Raw genomic sequence first — 9,712 nt, 5'->3', positions numbered from 1 at the left:
AATTTCTCCTCAGAAATGAATGATGACGGACTGAGAGCCGAACTAGATCTGGCCGAAGAAAGAGGAGAATTGGCCTGCATAAAAGCAGCCAAGTACAAGGAGCAAGTAGCCCGGTATTATAACCAAAGGGTGAAAAAGCTGCAATTTCAAGTGGGAGATCTCGTCTTGAGAAACAACGAAGTAAGCCGAGCAGAAAAGCTGGGCAAACTCGAACCCACATGGGAAGGTCCATATCGGGTGTCAGAAGTCCTCGGCAAAGGGTCTTACAAATTGACTCACATGTCAGGAGAACAAGCACCCCGAACATGGTACATTTCCAACCTCAAGAAGTTCCATTTGTAAGAGACAGTCCGGTCAGTCAGTCTTGTGTCTAGTTCGGTCCTAGGGGTATGTGCTTGCTTTGTTTTTTACTTGTTTTTCATGTTTGTCTATGTGCGTTTTGTCTGTCTATGTGCGTTTTGTCTGTCTATGTGCGTGTCGTCTCTTACAAATGTTACTGAGGTATCTTGTTCTTCGAAGGCTGATCCCCTTTTTAGAACATATATAAGCCAACGATTGTGAGTCCAAGCTTCTAAGGAGGATACAAGACCACAATTCAGCTTAAGAAACAAGCAGTTCGTCTGAAACGAACTGCAACAAAGGGAAAGTCCGATCCACGCGATAAAACTCGCCGAATTAGGACAAGGGAAAGTCCGATCCACGCGATAAAACTCGCCGAATTAGGACAAGGGAAAGTCCGATCCCCAAATTAGGACAAGGGAAAGTCCGATCCGAGCGATAAAACTCGCCAAATTAGGACACAAGCTTAGTCCGGTCAAAGAAATTTACTTCATAAGACCAAAGACGAGTCCGGTCAAAGAAGTTTACTTCATAAGACCAAAGACGAGTCCGGTCAAAGAAGTTTATTTCATAAGACCGAGGAGCAAGTCCGGTCAAAGAAGTTTACTTCATAAGACCAAAGACGAGTCCGGTCAAAGAAGCTTACTTCATAAGACCGAGGACGAGTCCGGTCAAAGAAGTTTACTTCATAAGACCGAGGACGAGCACGATGAAATTTTTTCGCTGAGCTGTAAATACGCAGTGATAGAAGCGAAATGAAGATTTCATTTATTAAAACTTGTTCGGCATACAACTCCGCTGCCCTACGAGAAGGCGTTACGCTATTACAAAGGACTATTCTACTGTCCCTGGTTGCTAAAGTTGAGCCATCTATTCACAAAATCCTCGTGAAGCCGAGTTCGGGCGTTCCGGGCAGCTGAAGAATAAGCAGGTCGACGAGATGCTCTGATCGACCTACCGCCTCTTCCTTGAGTCCGGGAAGTACTGGCACCTCGGCGGCGAAGAGTCTCTTCACGAAGCATTTGTTGATCTTGCTCACTCATAATCACAGCTCCTCTACGAACTTCAGTCCGTCCTTGTCTTGACGTTTCCGGTTGCTCCTGAGTCCGTTCTCGTCTTGACGTTTCCGGTTGCTCCTGAGTTCGTTGCTGATTTGGAGTAGGATTTTGAGCAAGTGGATCAGAGGTTTGAGCAGGAGTATGAGCATCTGTTGGCGGGAAATGCCTAAGGAATCTCTCGATTGAAGGACGCCGGGAAAGAACGATGTCGTACCGAGAAGCCCAGCGCCGCAATGATTTCACAATTTGTTGGCAAGCCGAGCTCTCCAGCGCATTGTTCCTCCGGAGTACATGATATTCCTCCCACAGTTCGTCAACTCGTTCCTGAACTTCAGAGATGGTCATTCCCCCGCGCCTGCTGATGAAATCCTCATACGCAGTCCTCTCAGCGACAGCAGTATTCAGTTCGGCCTCCAGATCTTTCTTTTCGGACTCTAAGTCCTTATTGTCGGCCTCCAGCTTCACTAAACAAGCCAAGAGTTCGTCATTCTTCATCTGGTCAGCTATGGCTTTTTTCTCAGCTTCGTCTAAAGCGGAAGAGTACAGCCGCTTCCAGTGAAGTACCTCCAGCTCCTTAAGAGTTAAGAATACAAAGCAGCTATGTCAGTTCGGCATTTCAGTTTACTGAGCAGGTAGTAAACCACAACAGGAGTAAAAGAGAGTACGAAAAGCTATACGAAGACACAAGTGCAGAAAGAAGAATTTTTTCATTCATAAGAAAAAAAAATTTACACAAGGAGGGCCTCAAGGCCATTTTACAACAAGGAAGAAACTAAACTAAGAGAAGGGAGACGAAATCATACTCCGCCAGCTTCGTCTCCGGCTCCTCGGTGAGGTTCAGCTTCCTTCTCCTTGTCTGCCTCAGCTTCAGCCTCGGCCTCCCTGCTCCCCCCAGCCTGCTCGGTGCCCCCATCACCGATCAGCAGCACCTCTTGCTCGGCCTGCCTGTCTCCGGTCTGCTGATCAAGCTGCTCGGTCTCACCCTCTCCGTGGAAAATTGGAGCGGGTGAAACTGGCCCTAAGGAGGCAAAGATAGCCTCCATATTCTCGTCCCGGTCAGCTCGGCAACTACGAACTCGGTCAGCAGAAAGCAGGACCGAGGACGAAGCAAGCTCCTCAAGGAGCGGCAGACTCTGGAGACGAGCTGCTATCTCTCGGCCGTACAGCGGCAGGACGACTTCGGGCCCCTGCTCGGCATTATCGGTCATCAGTTTCAGCAGATCACCGACAAAGGCCGAAAATTAATTGCTCAGAAAGAGTTTCTCCGCGAAAGCACGGAGAACCTCCCCTTGGGCAACCACGGCGGCAGCATCCCTCCGTTTCGTCTGCTCTCGCTGGATGACGAGCTGGTTTTTGGCAAACTGGGCTTCATCCTGGGCCGAGATCCTAGCAGCTCTGGCCTTCTCAAAGTCTGCCTTAGCCTGTTCGGCCTGGTGACGAGCAGCCGCCAACTTCCTCTGCATCTCAGCATAATCGTTGGACGCTTTGGAGAGTTCAACGGCGACGAGCTTGGAGAGCATATCGTTCCTCTGAAAATGGAAAAAGGAAAAAGTCAACCGAGGGGCCACAAAAAATACAGGAAAAAAGCAAGGCCAGAAAATCAAGTAGAGAATTCACCTCGGCGAAGTCCGTGGGCCATAAAAAGGGCTCACAGATATGTTCCGAAGGAGGCGCCAAGACCACGTCTTTCTCTGGCGCTCTTGGGGGTTTCTGAATCCTCCCCTTCCCCCTTGCCGAAGTCGACTCCGGCTTCTTTGGATCCGAAGAGGTCTTTTGCCTCTTCGGATTCTTCTCGGCATCAGACGCCGAGCTGCTGGTTTTCGGCCTCTCCGGTTCCTTAGATTCGGAGGATTTGCGGCTAATCTTATTTAGCATGTTCACTGCCAAAAAGTAAGAAAGCAAGGTTAGTTTTCGCCACAAAAGCAGTAAGGCACAAAAAAGAATTCCTCACCCTCGGTCTCTTCGTCCGAAGACGAGGAGTCGAACACGAAGTCGCCCTTGACGAGCTCAGACTCCAGGTACTGCTTCCTAATCATAGGAATCTTATTGAGCTCGCCCTCGAGCTCGTCCAACGGTTCTAACCGAGGATGAGGAATCACGGACTTCGGCCCTCTCCAGGGAAAGCCCGGAGCCGCTGTCCTATTATAAAAAAAGAAACGATGTTGCCACTTTGGCCACTTGGTTTTGCAGAAGGCCCTAAAAGGCTGTAAAGGGATCAAGTAAAACCAAGATCCTTTCCGCTTAAACTGGAAGAAATTAAGGATTGCCCGCAGAGACAGATCCTTATCTAGCCTACGCAGTTCGGCAGCAAAGGCCGATAAGTGCCTCCAAGAGTTCGGAGTCACCTGACCTAAAGGGAGTTGAAAAAAATCTAGCAGCTCTACAAAGGCAGGGGGAAGAGGGAAACGAAGCCCGCATTCCAAGCCGGCTTCATAAACGGTGGCGTAACCCTCCGGCGGCGAGTCAGCCCTATGAAGGTCGTCGGGAATCGCAACCTTCCCCCCAGGAAAAAAATATTTTTCGTGTAGGGATATCACAGTATCCTTACTCAAGATGCTGTGAAAATACTCTACGGTCTTCTCCCCGGATTCTTTCCGGCTAGAAGACCCCTTATCCCCTTTCCTACCGCTACCTGACTCAGAAGAAGAAGAAGACATAGTTCTTACTCTTTGAAAGTCTGAAGAAATTCTGAAGAAATTCTTGAAAGCGGAAGGAAATTTTTACGCAAAAGAGAGAGAATGCAGAAGAAGCAATAAGCAAAAGTGTTCAAATGATGAAGAAAGGACGTATTTATCAGATTCGGAGAAGATTTCAAAATCATCGCACCGTTTCGAATCCCACCTTTTCAGGATTCAACGGCCGGATTTTACTGTCGCATTTAATGCAGTCACGCGCAAGGCACGTCCCCTGACGTCAGCCTTCCCCGTACCTTTATCCAGAATGCCGAAGTGACTCGCTTCGCCGAAGTGATTCACTTCGGCATTACCAAAGAGTTCGGCCCCAGTCTACAGCTCGGTAAAAGCCGACCAATCAAGCTCTACTCTCAGATTGGCAAAAGCTGCTCGGCAATAGCTCAGCAGTTCGGTCCCCAAGGAAGAGTATCAGTTCGGCATTACCAAAGAGTTCGGCCCCAGCCTACAGCTCGGTAAAAGCCGACCAATCAAGCTCTACTCTCAGATTGGCAAAAGCTGCTCGGCAATAGTTCAGCAGTTCGGTCTCATTATTCGACCGAACTGGGAGATAGTGGTGTCAACTCATACAGGATCTCATGCAGGATAGCGGACCAAACAAAGAGATAGTGGACCCATGCAGGATCTCACGACCTCCACGACATCCACGACCTAATTACTGATGATGTAAGCCACGACCTACTTAGTGGTGATGTAAGCCACGACCTAGTTAGTGGTGATGCAAGCCACGATCTTAGTTCAATGTATAAATAGAACTTAGATCAGATAGACTAGGAGGGAAAAAGAGAGGAGAGAGCTCTCTAGACATCAAATATCATATAGCAAGTCTGTATTTGTAAGCTGGAAAACCAGATCAAGCAATACAATCTTGCCCTCCTTTCTTCCCGTGGACGTAGATTTACCTCAGTAAATCGAACCACGTAATTCCTTGTGTCGTGATCTATATTCATTACCTGCATTTACTACCATCAAAAATTCGCCCAACCATCATCCATCGCAAAAACAGCCCCGTCTCGGCTGTCCGAAGTCAGCCGCTGCTGCTGTACCGATCAGCAACGCCGAGTAGGCACCTCGCTGTTGTTGCTCTGCCACTCACTGTTCCGAAACAACTCCGAACGGCCCTGATATCAACCCGAACAGACCCGACAGCCCCGAAGATAAGTTCTTTACTCAACTTTTATGTTAATTCGCATTTCGTTTTGTTTGCCGTGGGGTGTTCACTTTGTTCGGTTCACTGTTAATTGTGTGGGCGTGAGTTTATGATATGTTCATGTATGCACTGATGATTTGGAATTTAGACTTGGAATGGAGTATACCTTCAACCCATTGGAGATTGTGTTGTAAAACTGTAGGGCAGAGAAGGGATTAATCTCTTTGGTTTGGCAGATTCGGTTTCTGTAAAAGAATTTGTGTATGTTGAATTGGAAGAAGTTGTGGAAACTGATATACAAACTATGAATGAAATTACCTTAACTTGGTTATGATTGAAACAAAAAGGCAGTGGCTCCTACTTTCTGACTCTCTCTCCTCTCTCTCTCTCTCTCTCTCTATTTGGGTGGTTTAAGAGCATCCACAATAACCGGCGTCACCACCGCCACACCGATTTTTCGCCCACGCCGGTTTGACGCCGAACCATTGGAACCGGCGTGGGCGAAATCGGCGTCGCCATGCCGATTCCCGAGCTGACGCCGGTTCCGACGCCGATCCTCACGGGCGCCATTGTGCGTCCCGGATCGGCGCCAAACCGGCGTCGGATTTAATTTTTTTTTTTTTTTCGAACACACTATATATACGCGCGTTGAACCTCATTTTCATTCGCACCACTTGTTTTAACGAGTACTCTCTCTCTACCTTACTTTCTGTACAAGATCAATAACGAGCAATGGAGAACAACTACGAAGGAACTCCAGTTAATCCCGGGGGATGGTCTCAGACTCCCCCGACTCCCGGGGCAGGGTCCCATACTTCCCCGGCTCCTGGGGGAGGTGGTTGGCCTCCGATGAGCGGGTACTACAACATGTACCCGTGGCAGCATATGATTCCGGGGTGGGCACCCGGCATGCAGCACCCTATGCAGATGATGCCGGGGTGGGCACCCGGCATGCAGCCACCGGCGCAGCAGATGATGCCACCGGCGCAACAGATTATTCCCCCGGAGCAGGGGACGCACGGGGGGACAACGCCTATCGGCCGACTTTTGATTTTTCCACCGGTTCTTCGCACACATCGACCCCAACGGATGCACAGTATACGGAGACCTTCTCCTTAGCGGACTTGGGTTTTGATATTAACGAGGTTTCAGAAACTCTCATTCAAAGCCAGGGAGTAGGGCGGGGTAAGAAGAAGGGCAAGGCGAAGAAGGTCGGCGAGTCGTCGCAGCCCCAAGCCGAAATCCGGGGCCGGAGGAAGTGGACAGACGCGGAGAACGTTGCGGTTGCCAAGGCGTGGGTGAGTGTCTGCGACGATCCTCTGGTTTCGAACAACCAGAGGATCGTCAACTTGTGGGTCAAGATAGCCGCAGCCTACAGGGCATTTTGCCCTGAAGGGCGACCGTGCACCGGGAAGGAGGTCCGGAAGTGCTGGGACCGAATCAGGGCTGGCGTCTCTCGATTTTCGGGTTTGTACGCCAACGCCCTCCGCATGCAGACCAGTGGCCAAACAGAGGAAGACTGCAGGAGGATTGCGGAGAGAGCCTACCCCGATCCGGATAAGAAGTACTATGAGTTCACCTACTGGAACTGCTACGTTGTGCTCAACGAGTCGGAGAAATTCCGGGCAAGCGTCGACGCTGGCTGGCCGAAGAGGCAGAGACTGAACTATACCGGAGATTATAGCGGCAGCAGCGGTGGTTCGTCAGACCTCCCTGAGACGGCCCAGGAGGTCCCGACTCCTCGGTCGTTCGGTCGCCGACCTCGCCCGGTTGGGCAAAGGCGGGCGCAGCAGGTTGCGAGGGGGGGCACCCCGAGTTCCCAGGACGTCCATTCGGCATCCCCCCTCGGCAGGTCTACCGAGGAGCTCAAATTCTTCGCGCGCCAACAAACGCGCGCTCAAATGGTGAAGACCTTAGCCGACTTCCAAGCGGCGGTGGACCCCGAGGTGAAGGATTTTCTTCGTGTATTGCTCCAGAGCCAGCGTGAAGAATTGGAGGCGATGAGGAGGGACACTGGCGGCGACGGCGGCGGCAACGACGGTGAAGAAGTGCTGGGCGACGACGGAGACGAGGATGACGGCGATGAGTGATTTTGTTTTACTTTTTTAAATTAATGTACTTTTTAATTTTTGTACTTTTTTTATATTATTGTACTTTTTTTTATAATTAATGTACTTTTTAAATTTTAATATTATTATTCGAATTTTCCGTATTTGTCTCGTAAATTAAATTCCGTATGTTGATACAAGTGTAAATTAAATTATATAATTGTTATTAGTGATGTGGAAAGGTAGTGTGAAGGCTATGTGAGGGCTATTTGATGTCCAGTTGATGTGGCAAGCTGATGTGGCAGGAGAATTGTAGTGCTGATGATGTGGCAGTGTGAAGACTATTTGACGTCCAGTGCTATTGGAGATGCTCTAATGGCAATTAATGTCTGATTTAATTGAGTTTAATCCTCATGATTAGCACTTATTTGGTGCTTTTATTTCGCAGGTAACGGCTCTGCAGAGAAGAATGGAAGATGGTAGCTGGAGCAGATTTTGGTTGGAACTACCGTGATGAAGAAAAAGGAATTGGGCTCAAGGATCTCCCACAATTTTATTTTATTTGATTGGACTCATTTAATTGTGGAGCCCAACCTTGTAAAATTAATTCATTAATTCTTGGACTTTTATTCCTCATGGCCCAACGCCAAATTTTATAAGAACTTTATTATTCATTTACTTGGGAAGGCCCAAATAGATTACTCTACTTTTCGCATCTCTTTTTATTAATTAAAGTTCACGGAAAACTTTAATTAATTTCGCCGTCCCGTTCCCAATAAGGATTAACATCACCCAACGCAACAATTTAATATTTAGTGATGTTCTAAATATTAATTCTTCAAAATCGAATTAAATATTATTTTTTTCTTTTTTCTTCAAAAATTCCATCTTAAATCACCATATTGCATTCTATAGAGAAAAATTTATAATCCGAAAATCGCGGGTGTTACATGAACAGATTGCACAAGTTTTGTCAATGGTCACCTAGTTGTACGGTCACATGTTTGTAATCTTCCTCGAAGGGCAATCCAGGAGATGAATGAATACATCGGCAGGATGAAATGTTTTCACACAAATTTTAATCAAAATCTTCATTCCCCTTTTGGTCTGAACCACATTCATATGCTTCTTGTGTGCCTTTTAGATTGTTCCATTTGGTCAACAAATAAGCGACTTCCTCTCTTGAACACTTAAGAAGCATGTCATCACATATTGAGATAATATGCAAGGAGCGGCGAGTCCTGCTTCACCGTAGGTCGTCATTCCCAAAAGTTTGCATTACGAATGATCCACATATGAACCCATTGGATCCGCAGTGTGTCCTTCTTGGAAAACAGGTTCTAGAGTATCTTTGCAAAAAGGACAGTATCCCACATATCCAAGTCCGGAAGGCTAAGTCCACACTCTTCCTTTGGCAAACAAATGTCCTTCATGCAACATTCGCATTCTTCGACCCCCGAAGGATATGTCTTGCAATCGCCACAATCGTGGTGTTAACCGTTCGTGGGACAGAGAAAACTTAAAGCAAATATTCCTCCACCCCTACAGACATGATCGAATGAGTTCACGTCGTCCCACAAAAGACAGAGACTTACCGTTCCATTTATTCGCGACCGTTGCCAACTTGTCGATCAACTGGGAAGAGTCCGCAGTGTTAAGCATCATGAAGCAGTTCTAGGTGGTATGGTAAGTGCGTATGCTGTGCAGTGATGTTGTTTACAAATCCCCAGGCCCAGAGGATTCACTAGATCACATGGTCTAGGAGATCGTAGAACCTTTGGATATGCTTTCGTTGGTTTGCACTTTCCAGCTTCAAAACCTCAACCCTCTATACTATTGGCTAGCAAAGGGAAGTCGGGATCGAATCCACGAGGACAGAAGGGGTTTTGGAATGCATTAAGAGAACTTTGGAAAATTCGGCTGCTGCCACGCAACGAGAGGGTTGAGTTTTAACTACTAGACCTTGGAAATAAAACCTAATCTATTTTATCTACTGGATCCAAAGAATTGAAGGTGCGTGAAATATAAATGCATGCATGATTCGAAACTGAATTCAACTTTGGAACATTCACCCAATTTCCTGGGTCAGGTAAATAAGTTTCTTAAAACAGCTAAACACAGAGCGCAAAAAGGTAAATGACAAAACAAATTACTCTAACTGGCTACTGACATAAAAGCTGCAACTAATGAACTAAAGCAAACCTGTCTCTAACTACCGATCGACTTCATCTTCTTCAGCAACAAAACACAAAATGAACAAAACAGAACGTAGAAACAGAGCTTACTTCAGATTATGCAATAAACGAGATGTTTAAGCTAACCGCTACCAAATCTAATCTACTGGACCAAGTAAATCAGCAATAACAGAACATTCCATGCAGATCTAAAAGTACGTACTCAGATTAAAACATTTAAGGGAAATCTAGA

Source organism: Salvia splendens, chromosome 9, assembly GCF_004379255.2.
Source record: "Salvia splendens isolate huo1 chromosome 9, SspV2, whole genome shotgun sequence".
NCBI classification, from domain to species: Eukaryota; Viridiplantae; Streptophyta; class Magnoliopsida; order Lamiales; family Lamiaceae; genus Salvia; species Salvia splendens.
This window is presented reverse-complemented; position numbering follows the sequence as displayed.